Source organism: Panthera uncia (assembly GCF_023721935.1).
Source record: "Panthera uncia isolate 11264 chromosome E2 unlocalized genomic scaffold, Puncia_PCG_1.0 HiC_scaffold_19, whole genome shotgun sequence".
In the NCBI taxonomy this organism is placed as follows: Eukaryota; Metazoa; Chordata; class Mammalia; order Carnivora; family Felidae; genus Panthera; species Panthera uncia.
Window position 1 is genome coordinate 17,127,455 of NW_026057588.1, and position 14,932 is coordinate 17,142,386.

The window sequence follows — 14,932 nt, forward strand, 5'->3', positions numbered from 1 at the left end:
TTTATATACATTTTCTTCTTAAAGCTCACCTGTAGGCTGTTTGTGGGAGAGGCCTGCAGAGGCTGAGATAAGCCAACAACCAGCTGAGCCAGGAATCCAACTGGTGCCTGAGTTCAGACACCTCGATATTTAAAAAAAAAATTTTTTTTTAATGTTTACTTTAGAGACAGAGAATGAGTGAGGGAGGGGCCGAGAGAGAGGGAGACACAGAATCCAAAGCAGGCTCCGGGCTCTGAGCTGTCAGCACAGAGCCCGACGCGGGGCTCGAACTCACAAACCGTGAGATCATGACCCGAGCCGAAGTTGGTCCCCCAACTAACTGAGGCACCCAGGTGCCCCGAGAATGGTTTTAAAATAGAAGAACAATTCAGATAGTCTTGGACATAAAACACAGGCGGCTCCCGTGGAAGAAAATGTAACTCAGAAACTCAATCACCTGCAGATCTGTGCTGATGACTTCTCTGGCTCCTCAGCCAGCTCCCGAACACTCGAGGTCGGCTGTGGCGTGAGAGACACAGTCTTTCTGATTTTACAGACTGACCGGGATCCGGGACTCTCTTTACTGCTGTGAGTTTTCCTCCACGGCTGTAGAACTGGTTCAGACAAATTTAGCACAGGATCCTTGCCGGTGTTTTCCTTTTGTTCACAATCCTATGTGATGAAGATCAGAGTTACCCAGCGCCCACGGCTAGTCTCGAGATTGTCACCCTCAAGACAAGATGCAGGAGGCTCTCAACAGGCTGAGCAGGCTTCTGGAGCCCGGAGGGATGATGCCTCTTCGAGATTATGGCCGCTATGACACGGCTTAGCTTGGGTTTAAAAAAGGTCAGTGTCGGGGCACCCGGGTGGCTCGGTCGGTTGAGCGACCGACTTCGGCTCAGGTCACGATCTCACAGCTCGTGAGTTCAACTCACGAGCTGTCAGCTGTGCTGACAGCTCAGAGCCTGGAGCCTGCTTCGGCTTCTTTGTCTCCCTCTCTCTGTCCCTCCCCTTGCTCACACTCTGTCTCTCTCTCTCTCTAAAGTAAACATTAAAAATAAACAAATAAATAAATAAACGTTAAAAAGAAACGATCAGTGTCTGTCTGAAATTTCCATGTGACAGGGGATCGTACTAGAGTTTAGTTCTTCACACAAGGTGAACTGGATACACTTTTCACTACTGCCGGACCGGAGAAGGTTCAGAACATGGTGGATTGCCGATTATAAGCGACCCGACAGGAAGAGCCAACAATGTACTGAGTTTGGATTCGGTGGAAGCATCACAAGCCTCTTCTGTCCAGCGCTGGCTGAGAGGCACCTGTTCCTGACACGGGAGCTCACTGGAGCTTTCCGAAAAGAACATTCACAAATGGTGTCTTGATGGTGGGAAGTTTAAGGATTCAGACTTGAGCCTTGGATCTAGGAAAAATTGCCTTTTATTGTGCTTCATATTTGTGATGCCCTTTACCATATCCTTTCCTCAAGTTTTTAATTTTTTTTAACTTTTTTAAATGTTTTATTTATTTTTGAGAGAGAGAGACAGAGAGAGAGAGACAGAGCGTGAGTGGGGGAGGGGCAGAGAGAGAGAAGGAGACACAGAATCCAAAGCAGGCTCCAGGCTCCGAGCTGTCAGCACAGAGCCTGATGCGGGGCTCAGATTCACGAACCACGAGATCACGACCTGAGCCGAAGTTGGACGCTTAACCGACTAAGCCACCCAGGCGCCCCACCTCAAGTTTTTTCTTACTTCAAGATCTCCAAGAACTTTTCTTGCCATCCTGTAATTTACCATAACTGAAATGTTCCTGGGAATCACGAATGTACAAGGCATGAAGAACTTATTTCCAGGTGAGGGTATTATGTATGATAAAGTATCATTTGTGAGTTGCATTGAGATATTTCAGAGTTCGAGTACTTGCGCTAGACAGTTGATACATACAAGGGTGAATAAAGGTGTTGTTCAGCGAGAAGCACATCAGGAAGAATCATCTTTCTCTGGATACTTTCCCGGCTCAAAAGTGCTGCTTTAAAGAGCATAAAACATGTCTTGGTTACACATTTATTTGGTCATGGCCTCCACTTAACCTTAGTGCTATAGAATTTCAAGCACTCTTCCCCCTCTAGGTAACCCCTTCCTAAAGAATTTAAAGGATCTTCCCTTTTAGCAAAATTGCCTTATTTTTTTTTTAGTGTGCCCTTAAATGTTTGACACAAAAGGAACCAGAAGAACTTTATTTTAGCCACATGATGGCACAACTGAATGTGAGCATCATCAGTATCACTTCATGTTCTGTTTTTTTTTTCCAGTTACCACTTTCACATGTTTCCCTCTTGGTGGTCCATGAGTTATACAACGTATTCTTAATTTTACCAAATAAAGAATTTTCTTTCTTTTTTTTAAAGTTTATTTATTTATGTTGAGACAGAGTGTGTGGGGGGGTGTGTGCAGGGGAGGGGCAGAGAAAGAAGGAGAGAGAGAGCATCCCAAAGAGGCTCCACACTGCCAGCACTGAGCCCGATGTGGGGCTCAAACCCACGAACTGTGACATCATGACCTGAGCTGAAACCAAAAGTCAGACGCATAACTGACTGAGCCACCAGGTGCCCCCCAAATAAAGAATTTTCAATTCTTCTTACGTTTTGGATTTTCAACTAAAAAAAAATGTGGTATTTATTTAAAAAAAATTTTTTTTAGAGAAAGAAAGAGAGCATGTACAAACAGGGGAGGGGCAGAAGAAGGAGAGAGAATCTTAAGCAGGCTCCGCTAACCGCACAGAGCTCAGCTCAGGGCTTGATCCCACGACTGTGAGATCACGACCTCAGTCAAAATCAAGTCAGACTCTTAACCGACTGAGCCACCCAGGCACCCTGAAGATGTGGTACTTATATACAAGAATGAAATCTTGCCCATTTGCAACATGATGGATCTAGAGAGTATAATGTTAAGCAAAGTAAGTCAGTTAGAGAAAGAGAAATACCATATGATTTCATTCATATGTGGAATCGTTTTTAATGTTTATTTATTTTGAGAGAGAGAGAGAGAGGGCAATCAGGTGAGGGGCAGAGAGAGAGGGAGAGAGAGAATCCCAAGCAGGCTCCAGGCTGTCAGTGCAGAGCCCTATGTAGGGCTTAATCCCATGAGCTGTGAGGACATAACCTGAGCTGAAACCAAGAGTCGGACGCTCACCTGACTGAGACATCCAGGACCACTCCTCGTACGTGGAATTTGAGAAACAAAACAAATGAACAAAGATAAAAAAAGAGACAAACCAAGAAATAGACTCTCTACTATAGAGAACAAACTGACGATTCCCAAAGGGAAGGCGGGTGGGGGGATGGGTGAAACAGGTGATGGGGATTAAGGAGAGCACTTATCTTTTTTTTTTTATTTTTTTTTAACGTTTATTTATTTTTGAGACAGAGAGAGACAGAGCATGAACGGGGGAGGGTCAGAGAGAGAGGGAGACACACAGAATCTGAAACAGGCTCCAGGCTCTGAGCTGTCAGCACAGAGCCCCACTCGGGGCTTGAACTCACGGACCGCGAGATGGTGACCTGAGCTGAAGTCGGACGCCCAACCAGCTGAGCCACCCAGGCGCCCCAGGAGAGCACTTATCTTGATGAGCGCTAAGGAATGCTCAGAATTGTTGAATCACTATATTGGGCACCTGAAACTAATATAACACTATATGTGAATTACACTGGAATTAAAATAAAATAATAACAACAATAATAATAAAGTAATGAAGAGGTGCTTACTGTTCCTAGCATATAAATTAGGAAGCTATGGTAATTTAAAAAGAATGGACTTGCATTATATATGAATATGTAATTCAAAGAAATAAAGCATTCAAGTATTAGAAGAAAATCCAAAGAACATCCATTTATTTATTTTCTGGTTGGGGACAGGGATGACTTTTGGAAGACTGGCAGAGATTCCATCTAATTAAAGATCCAGGAACAAAGGGGGCACCCGGGGGGCTCACCCGGTTGAGCGTCCAACTCTTGATTTCCGCTCAGGTCATGATCTCACGGTTCTCGGGTTCGAGCCCCACATCAGGCTCTGCGCTCACAGTGAGGAGCCTGTTTGGGATTCTCTCTCCCTCTCTCACCCCCTCCCCCAGTCACGTCGTCTCTCTCTGTCTCTCTCAAAATAAATATATAAACTTAAAAAAAATAAAATATATTTAAAAAATTAAAGATCCAGGAACAAAAAAGAACGTATGTAGGAGAGGAAAGTTTTTCCAAAAACCTATTTTCTAGATTGAACAATGATCCAAATTCTCAGCTTGAAAGCATCTGCTGACTCCTGGCTGGCTCAGTAGGAAGAGTGTGCGACTCTTGATCTCAGGGGTCATGAGTTCGAGCCCCACGCTGGGCGAAGAGACTACTAAAAAAATCAATAAGTAAAACTTAAAAAAAAAGAAACAGAAAGGATCTGCTAAACTCAAATACTAAACAAACACATGACTCCTCTGGAGGAAGGCACCTTCACCATAGGTACCAGAGCGTTCCCATAAATATTTTAAAAGTAGAATGAGGGTCTGCCATCAAAACAACCAAGTCGACTTGCACTTCCCACGGTGGTTGACTGGGTCACTTCAGATCAACCTTTCCACAGAAGAGCACTCAGAAAGCTGGACAAAATATGAAAAGTTGAAGGTAGTTCAGAGGGTCACCGAGGCGGTACAAATCTCAATTATACTGAGAAGCCAGGGTGCCTACCGTACGATTCCGTCTATTTACAATTTTCGTAAATGCAAATGACCAATCTGGACAAAATCCCTGCTAACTCGTTCTGACCAAACTGGTCAGGCTTCTCTCCTCTCCACAGGCCCTTGAACTTCAGCCCACCCTTGAGCTGAAGCAAGCATTAGAAGGCAGGACAACCTCAACGGCACCTCCCGAGGATCGAGGATCGGCTGACGGCAGAGAAAGACATTTCTTGTTCGGGTGCTTGACGACACCACTTGCTTACCTCCCTACCCCACACCTGGCTCTTTCCAGCCTCGTCTGTGCCTCCCTGTAAAAGAAATGCCATTTCCCCACAGCCTCCTCAGGTGCTTACAGATCTGATGGTCTGTCCAGACTTCTGGATAGTCTTTCTCTAGGCAAGTTTGGATTTTTTTTTTTTTTTTTTTGACAGTGTTCTGGTGCCGTGACTCGGAGGGAGTGCTGGCTCAGGTCCTTCTACCGTCACCCAGGTGTTCGTGTCAGCCTCTCGTACCCCTTGTGTCCTTTCCACATTGGGGAGATCTGGCTCCACACTGTCAATCACAACCCCTAATCCAGTGCTCCAGACATGTGCCGTTGTAGCACAAGCAAGGAGTTACTTTGATTCTCTTTGAATGAAAACTTTTTTCTTTGGCTCTTGAGTGGGCATCCGATCTGCCCGTTGAACAGGAATCTTGCAAGTTTTGGGACGGGTGAGAATCTTCCCAGCTCTTGGGGGAAACCTCTTTTGTTTATTTGAATACGTGTCTAATCCCATGGGAAATTCTCGCTCCCCTGGATCCCCCCTTTCCTCCTCTGTTCTTGATTACACGCTCTGCCTCGATAGCACTAACTCAGTCCGACATTCCAGAAAAAGGTAGAATTTCACTAAGGATAATTTGGAACTACAATCATCTCTCTGGAGTTCTTGGGGTCTCCCCAAATTGGTTTATCTCCAGGGGACCTTGAATCCTCAGGATCCCAAATCCCCTCTAGAAAATGGTCCTCGGGGGCGCCTGTGTGGCTCAGTTGGTTAAGTGTCCAACTCTTGATTTTGGCTCAGGTCATGATCTTATGGTTCATGAGTTGAAGCCCCACGTCGGGCCCTGCACTGATAGCATAGAGCCTGCTTGGGATCCTGTTTCTTTCTCTCTCCCTCTCTCTCAAAAATAAATAAACGTTTTTCAAAAGTGGTCTGCTAGTTTCTCCTAGTATGAAATTGAAAAATGGCCGTTTTAGGGGCACCTGGGTGGCTCCGTTGATTAAGCGTCCAACTTCAGCTCAGGTCATGATCTCGCGGTTTGTGGATTTGAGCCCCGCATCGGGGCTCTGTGCTGACAGCTCAGAGCCTGGAGCCTGCTTCACATTCTGTGTCCTACCCTGCTCACACTCTCTCTCTCCCTCTCTCCAAAATAAACATTAAAAATTTTTTAAAAGAAAAGAAAAATGGCCTTTTTAGTACAACCCTCATCAGGTCGTTCAACAGTCTCTTCGTACCTTACCTGAGGCCATGTAACCTCTCAGAGTTCACCTCCCCTCTGTAATTGTTACTCCCAATGACCTCCCTTTAAGGAATCTGTTCCTGTCTTTCCCCAGACACCCTTGAATACACGGGGTGAGATGATCACCTCAGTCAATGGGGACACTGCCACCTTTCTGGTGGGGTCACATACTCTACCCTCAACACCTCAGATGGCCCTACTATAATTCCTCAGGGTACACAACTCACCTCTGTAGTGAGGTTAGATAATCCCTCACATGATTGGATAATCAGTCACATGATCCATCCCTTAAAAAAACAAACAAACAAACAAAAATATCCTTTCTTTGTCTCTTGGACCCCATGATGCCCAACAAAGCTTTTCTCTTAAGCCCCCCAACCTCTTTTAAGCTACGAGGCAGAGACTTGATTTCTCATTGTAATGTTAATATTTAACGTTCATCCAAGGGACTCACCTTTGAAGTTCCAGACTCCAACCTCAGGCACTGTGCCCTCTGACAGCTCTGATAGATTCCTAAGGTTTTCTTGACCCCTCAGAGCTCCCCAAGCCCTTGATAAGGGCTGCATGCAGGGACACGCTCATTCACCTTCCTGACTCACTGTCGCCTAAAGGAATGGCAGGTGTAGGACTCCGCTGAGAGGTAAGAGCCTTTAAAGGTGGATGCAGACCTCGCTATGTCTCTCTCTCAATTAACTCAATACGATACCTTAAAAATGAGGTAATTTATGGTCTCAGACCTATTACTCATATATTACTTGACAAAGGGCTTCTGATCTCCACATGGAGCCCCTGCAGCACATCTATTCTACCCATAAAGAAACCTAACGGAAGGGGTTACCAGCTTGTCCAAGAGCTGTGAGCCACAAATAAAATTGTAAAATGCATATTGTTTTTTCCCAAATCGCAACACTATCTTTGCTCCTATACCCTCTGACCCTACTTATTTCGTCATTGTTGATACGCTCTGCTTTCTTCAGCAGACCCCTTTATCTAACTCCCAAATACCTCTTCACCTCGCATGCGAAAACCAACAGCATACCTGGATCATCGTGCTCCAGGGATGTTCCAAAGTCCCCGCTTATTTTTGCCTGAATATTAAGTGTAAATCCAAAGAATCTAGGCTCCTTTTATAATTCAATCCTCAGTCAATATCCGGATGAGCTTCTTTGTTTTACTAGGTTCAGTAACTCACAGACACTTAATATTTATTAGAAGCTCCGGCTTGTGTTAACCTTAAAAATAAAACTGTTAATTATTTTGCCAGAAAAACTGATTTATTCGGGAGCAGCAGAGAATTACAATTCAAGCCACGCAAGCCACAGCAAAACCACAAACAAGTCCAAAGCACAAAGGAGAAGTTGGCTCTTTCATAGAGAAAAGGGGGGTGGGGGACTTGGGAGGAGCTGTTGTAAACAAAAAGTCCATTGGAGTAAACCGGGAGTCGGAAGTGTAGTGGCTTTTCATTGGTTGAGTTGTGTGTGACAGTCTCTCATTGGCTAGGCTGTTGCTGGGCTGGGAGGAAAATCTTTCTTCCTCTGCTGGGATTGTAAAGCAGGCTCCTTCTCCTTGGCAGTGCAGGTCTGTCTCTGTTTGCTCTGCAAAGGGCTGTGAGGAATGGTACAGCGTGAGAGCTCCCCCTTCTGGCCTTCCAACTCCACTTTAAATGAGACTTTCTTATAAAAAAAGATAACTGACATTTTCCTTATTCAGTTTCACATTTAGGAGGAGCATAAGATTTCAAGGGGCAAAATACAACTTTGCGGTCCAGGTGCAATATTTAGAACATGGTATCTAACCCTGAGGGAAAACCCTTGTCCTCAGAACTAGCAAGACCATCCTTCATTACCTTCAGCCTGAAACCAAAAGACAGCTCTGGGGCTTTCTAGGATTACCTGGATGTTGTAGGGAGTGGATTCCAAGTTTTTCCAACGCAGCGTCCCCTTTATATGGCATAATTTAGGAAACTATGCCTCACCTTCTACAATGGGACTCACTTTCCATGATGTATTCAAATCCTTAAAAACTTCCCTTTCCTGTGCTTCCACCTTGAGGCTCCCAAAGCGTCCTTTGCCCTTCTCACTAGTCATTCATTCATGAGAGAGAAGGACATGCTTTAGGTGCTTTTTCAAGCAGAGGCCCATTGGGTATTTTAGTCTCGCTCTGGACTGTGTGACTGAAGCCATTTCTTGTTGTAGAGCAGTCATGGCAAGAGCAAAGTTGGTTCAAGGGACAATGGATCTTGTGTTAGGTATGTACCCCGTGTGCCCAAATCCTTCTCCTAACTGAAACACCGCATTTTTTTTTTCACCTCTCATCTTGCCTCTCTTGAGATCCTTTTGCTTGCTCCTTCTCACATTACCACCCCCCGTTGTTCGAAATCTTAGCGTTGTTGGTCTTCTTCCTTTCCTGACTGGAGGGGACCCACGTGACTGCAAGGCAGCCACCTGAACTTAACCCTTCTCCACTCCGGCCTTTCAGAGCTTCCCCTAACAGACCCAGACCTCACCTTCTCTGTTGATGGCTACTAGCTCCTCACTTCACAAGGAACATTTCAGGCAGGATCTGCCTGAATCCGTAGGTTTCCAGAACCCCATGAATATGAGTGTCAGCCTCACACCCAATCATCCCAGATAACAGAACTCATTCCAGTTGGTGGAACTTCTGGTTCTCACGCGGGCCTGCGTGTTAGTTAAGGATAGGAGAATTAGTATCTGCACAGATAGCAGATACCTTTTGAGTTGGAACTATGGAACTGAATAAAGGGAATGTCGTTTTAAATGGAGTTGGGAGGTCCCTGGGTGGCTCAGTCAGTTGAGCAGCTCACTCGTGATTTCAGCCCAGGTCAAGATCTCAAGGTTTACGGGTTGGAGTCCTGAGTTGGGCTCCACACCGTCAGCATGCAGCCTGCTTGGGATTCTCTCTCTCGTCTCTCTCTCTCTCTCTCTCTCTGCCCCTCCCCTGCTCTCTCTCTCTCTCTCTCTCTCAAAAATTAATAAACTTAAATAAACTAAACAAAACTAAAATGGAATTGGGAGGGGGTACCTGGTTGACTCAGTTGGAAGAACATGCAACCCTCAGTCTTGGGGTCATAGGTTGGAGTCCCACCTGGGATACAAAGAAATTAAAAAAACCCTTCAATTTAAAAAAAGGGGGGCCCTGGGTGGCTCAGTCGGTTAAGCATCCAACTCTTGATTTCAGCTCAGGTCATGATCTCACGGTTGGTGAGTCTGAGCCCCCCATGGGGCTCTGAGCGCTGACGCTGTGGAGCCTGCTTGGGATGCTCCCTCTGCCCCTCCCCCACTTGCGCATGCACACTCTCTCTCTCTCTTTCAAAATAAATAAATATTTCTAAAAAGCAAGGTTCCCTATAAATGAATAAATAAATAAGGCCGGAAGGGGGAGCGCTCACGCTGTAGCACTCCTCACAGCCCTTTGCAGACCCCACAAGAGACCTTCCTTGCATTTTCCCACAGGAAGAAGCCAATTTTTACAACGCCAGCAGGCGGAAGGAAGATTTTCTCCCTGCCCGCCAACAGGGTTGCCTATGGTTTTGCTGTAGCTTGCATGTCTTGAGTTGCAGTTCTCTGCTATTCCTGAACAAGCCCATTTTTCTGGCAAAATAATCAACAGTTTTATTTTTAAGGTTAGCGATACTTGATTGGTATTTATGACTGCACGTGGCACAGCAACTCAAAATGGGAAATGCGTGGCTGATCACTTCGAGGATTTATCGGTACCAAAAGAAGTGGACATATTTAAAACAGAAACTCATATGGGCGATAACATCCATAAGCAAAGGGGGAACTTGCTAAAGCCAACAGCTCAGAAACCTGCCCCCATTCTACAGCAGACAGAATGTTAAATCTCCTCTGCCTACGCCCTGACCCTCTAACAGAAGAAATGAAAAGCTCTCGGTCCAAAGTCCCTAAGATTAAAAGGTCAATTAGAAATAAGCTGGACGTCCTTTGCATGCGGATAAACTCTCAAGACATCCAGATGGCCGTCTGGAGTCTCCTCAATCCCCTGCCTGAAATTTAGGCCATGACTTTCCCACAAGGGGAAAGAAAATCTAGAGCAGCTCCTCCACTGGTAGTGGTGGGAAAATTTTGCTCTTTACCTGGCACAACCGGTATCCTTTTGTCCCATCTGCTGAGAACATAATCCTGGTGGAGCTGTAATGGCGGGGCAAGTGAGAAAGCCACCTCGAGCTTCCTCTGTGGGCAATTACATATCACGCAGTTGCCTGTATGTCATGGTTATGAATATGTCCTTTTCATTATTCACGTGTTCTCTCATTGGATCAAAGCTTCCCCGTGTAAGAGGGCTACTGCTTAACCACTGTTGCTAAATTTCTGCTGGAACAATTTTTCTCTCTCTGGGATGTTGCTTTTGCCCTGTCTTGACTGAGCGCATGAATGGATTATTAAATCTAAAATTGCAAAACTCTCAGAGAAACTTGGCCTTCCATGATCCGAGGTTTTATCTTCGGCTTTGATGACCTTCGAATCTCCACCCACATCAACTCTTCTTCTATGAGACACTTACTGGAGCATCTGTGAGAATTCCACACATGGCATGGGCTACAGAAGACTCTGGTCTGGTCATTTCAGACCTTCCCAAATATTGCAATGGACTGACTGACTATGCCCATGCCTTATCAACAGGTTAACACTGTTTTTCCTCCAGTCTTCCCATCTAAACTAGTCCACATATAAAACTTGGAGATTTGGCTCTCTGGAAACCTCACTATCAAAAGATTAACCTTGAACTTCGTCCGAAGGGTTCAAATATGCAAGTCTCGGTTTTCCTACCTGCACCCAAGAGCGCTGTAGATCTGATTCTCCATCCCACACGTTTCTTGGCATATCCTCTGTCCACAATCACACCTGTAAGCTCTAAATATCCCAGAGTTTTTAAACTTAATAATAGACTTTATGTTTTTGAAGAATAGTTTTAGATTTACAGGGGAAAAAATGAGCAGGTAAGTACAGAAGGCTTCTATATACCTCTCCCATATGCACATAACATCTTACATTATATGATACGTTTGTTACAATGAATGAATCAATGTTGATACATTATTATTAGATGAAGCCCATAGTTTATCCAGACTTCCCAAGCTCTTAACCTAATGCCCTTTTCATGTATCAGACTCCCATCCAGGATGCTGCATTCAGTTGTCCTGTCATTGCAGGCTCTGCTTGCCCGTGATAGTTTGTCAGACGTTTCTTGTTTTTGATGAACTTGGCAGTTCTGAGTAGTACTGGTCAGGTATACTGTAGGATGTGCCTCCATGGGAATTTATCTCATGATTTTCTCATAATTAGACTGCGGTTATAGGACTTGGGTAAGAAGATCATAGAGGTAAAGTGTCATTTTCCCCACATAATATCAAAGGTACTGTGCTGTAATAGGATAGACCAATAGACCGATATATTTGGTCTTTGTCTCTGGTCACTGAAAAAACTCCTAGAACCCACGAATTCCCTGAGTGATAAGAGTGTCTCTGTTATTTATAAGGAGCCCCTTTTGAGTACACCCGAGTTTATGCTAGTAAGCTGACTTAGAAGGGATCCCTAGACAACCTCGGGTTGGGGCTGATCACCAGACAGATCAAGTGATTTAAGGTTGAAATTTTCAGCTCCAGCCATTGATCTCTGGGAAGAAAGGGGGGAGGGGGAGTATCACAGATTAAATTCTATAAAAACTCTTGAACAACAAAATTTGATGAGCTTCCAGGTTGGTGAACTCATCCATATGTCCGGAGGGTAGTGCACCTCAGTTTCATGGGGACAGAAACTCCTGCACGTGGGACTCTACCAAACCTGGCCCTACGTACCTCTTCATCTGGCTGTTCATCAGTATCCTTTATAATATCCTTTATAATAAGTACTTACTTATATACTTTATAATAAGTACTCACTGGTAAGTGTAAGTCAGTGTTTCCCTGAGCTTTGTGAGCCATTCTAACAAATGATCAAATCCAAGGAGGAGGTTGTGGGAACCTCTGATTTATAGTCAATCAGTCAGTGGCACAGGTAACAATCTGGACTTGGAATTGGCATCTGAAGTGGGGACAGTCTTGTGAGACTGAACCTTTAACCTTTAGGATATTGATGAGGGAGCATGAGGCAAGCTGAGACCCCGCAAACGCCCTCCGGCCTCCCGCCTCCGGTGGGATACATGTGACAATCCTCAAGCACTCCTGGCTGCCTTAAAGCTAAGAAAAGGAGAAAACAAAGGGCTGACTGATAGAGATCACAGTCCTGCAGGACAAGAGTCTCAGTAAATTACAAGAAAAAGGCAATCTTATCAATAGCCTAACCTCCAGAAACCCATAGACTCAATTTCCTGGAGCCCTAACATCACCTTCCCCTCCATGGTGATGTAGGGAACAAAGGCAAGACAAAAATGTAATACAATTAAATTTCTTTGTAACCTGCAGCCCACTGACAAATATTTGAGATAGGCAGAGTAAAACATTCCTCCAATAAACTCCCAACTGTCTTGTCTTAAAGTTAATGCCTTACTAGAGGGAAAACAACCTTAGCTTGACAATAGCAAGACCTCTGGTATCTTCTGAGTCCTCTTTAGCATATAAAGTCCTTCTGGAAGCCTCCCTTTTTGCCTTTACCTCCCTCACTCCATAGTATATAACCAGTCACTCTTCACAACCCCAGTGCAGCTCTTTCTGCCCACGGGTCCTGTCCCCATGCTTTAATAAAATCACCTTTTTGCACCAAAGACATCTCAAGAATTCTTTCTTGGCCATCAGTTCCGGACCCCCACCACCACTCTAAAACCGCATCAGATATGATGCTAACTCCAGGTAAAGAGGGTCAGAATGGAGTCCAATTTGGAGGACACCCAATCAGTGTCTGCTGAGACTTGAAGAATTGCATGGTGGTCTTGGAGAGCTCAGAAATGAATATATATACAACGTATCCAAAGTTGGATGCTTAAACCACTGGACCACCCAGGCGCCCCTGTCTGTGACTTTTTATATACAGCACCGAAAAACAACCTGTGAAAGAAAAAAACTGATTACTGGACTTCATTAAGATTAAAAACTTCTGCTCTGTGAAAGACATCGTCAATAGAATAAGAAGACAGGCTTCAGATTGGGAGGAACTTTTTTGCAAAAGGTGTATCTGATAGGGGTGCCTGGGTGGCTCAGTCGGTTGAGTGTCCCACTTCGGCTCAGGTCATGATCTCACAGTTCGTGGGTTCGAGCCCCGCATCAGGCTCTGTGCTGACCGCTTGCTCAGAGCCTGAAGCCTGCTTCAGATTCTGTGTCTCCTACTCTCTCTGCCCCTCCCCACTCACGCTTTGTCTCACTCTGTTTCTCAAAAATAAATAAATGTTTCTCAAAAATAAATAAATGTAAAAAAAATAATTTAAAAAAAAAAGGTGTATCTGATAAAGCACTGTGAGCTAAAACAAAGGACTATTAACCGAGAAAGTAAACAACCCAAATCCAATAAAAAATGGGCAAAAGATGGAACAGATACCTCACCAAAGAAGATATCCAGAGGGCAAACAAGAATATGAAGATGCACACGAGATATCATTAGGGAAACGCAAATTAACACAACAATGACGTACCACTACACACCTATTAGAATTGCCAAAATCCAAAACACTGACAACACTGAATGTTGATGAGTTTGTGCAGCAACAGAAACTCTCATTCCTGGCCAATGGGAATGCAAAACGGTCCGTTTGCTTCGTAAGACAATTTGGCAATTTCTTCCGAAACGAAACTGACTCTTAGCCTACAAGCCAGCAAATGCATTCCTTGGTATTTCCTTGAAAGAAGTGACAACTCGTGTCCACACAAAAATTGAACATGGATTTTTATAGCAGCTTTATTCATAATTGCCGGAAACTGCAAGTCATCAAGATGTCCTCCAGTAGGTGAAAGCATAAACTGTGGTACGTCCAGACGGTGGAATATTATGCAGTGCTATAAAGAAACGAGCTCTCAAGCTATTGAAAGGCTGAGAGGGAACTTGAATGTATATTCCTAAGTGAAAGAAGCCAATCTGAAAAGACTACATATGATTCCAACTATATGACATTCTGGAAAAGGCAAAATTATGGAGGCAATAAAAATTTCAGTGGTTACCAGGAGCTCGTGGGGGCCGAGAGGGATGGATGGATGAATAGATGCAACACGGGATTTTTTTTTTTAGGGCCGTGAAAGTATTTTGTATGAAACTATAATGGTGGACACATGACATCATACATTTGTTAAAGCCCAGAGAAAGTGATGCAGGCAGGGCAGGTGCGATGACCCAGAGGGGGTCCCATAGGTCCAGCCAAGAGGGTGTTTGGCATTGAGCAGGATGGAAATCAAAGTGAGATTTGAGTTTATTGAAGATGTAGTGAGAACAGACACAGACAGAGCATCTGGAAGAGACTCAGGAAGGAAAAGAATAATGACTCTCCTGTCTGTTTGGGGTCTGGAGTTTTTACTGAAGAGTGTGGTCTGGTATACATGCCCTCTTGGGCATCCAGGACCTAGTCGGATAAGGACGAGTACCTGGGTGTCCTCCATAAGTCACTTATGCCCTGGTTTCGGTGTCTGGAGTCAGTTGTCTTGGAAACCTACATGAAACCCCACCTGGTCACCCCTTTAGATGTTAGCTATTTGCTAAAAGACTCCAAAGAAATCATTAACTCCTTGCCCTCTACAAGGAGGACATACAATAGGCATATATAAGCTGGGGGTGG

At 44.6% G+C, this 14,932-nt stretch overlaps 1 pseudogene; it reads left to right on the top strand.

The window, feature by feature from the left end:
* Positions 1-343: 343 nt before the first annotated feature.
* Positions 344-1,292, top strand: LOC125915300 (tRNA N(3)-methylcytidine methyltransferase METTL2A-like; annotated as a pseudogene).
* The last annotated feature ends 13,640 nt before the right edge of the window (positions 1,293-14,932 follow it).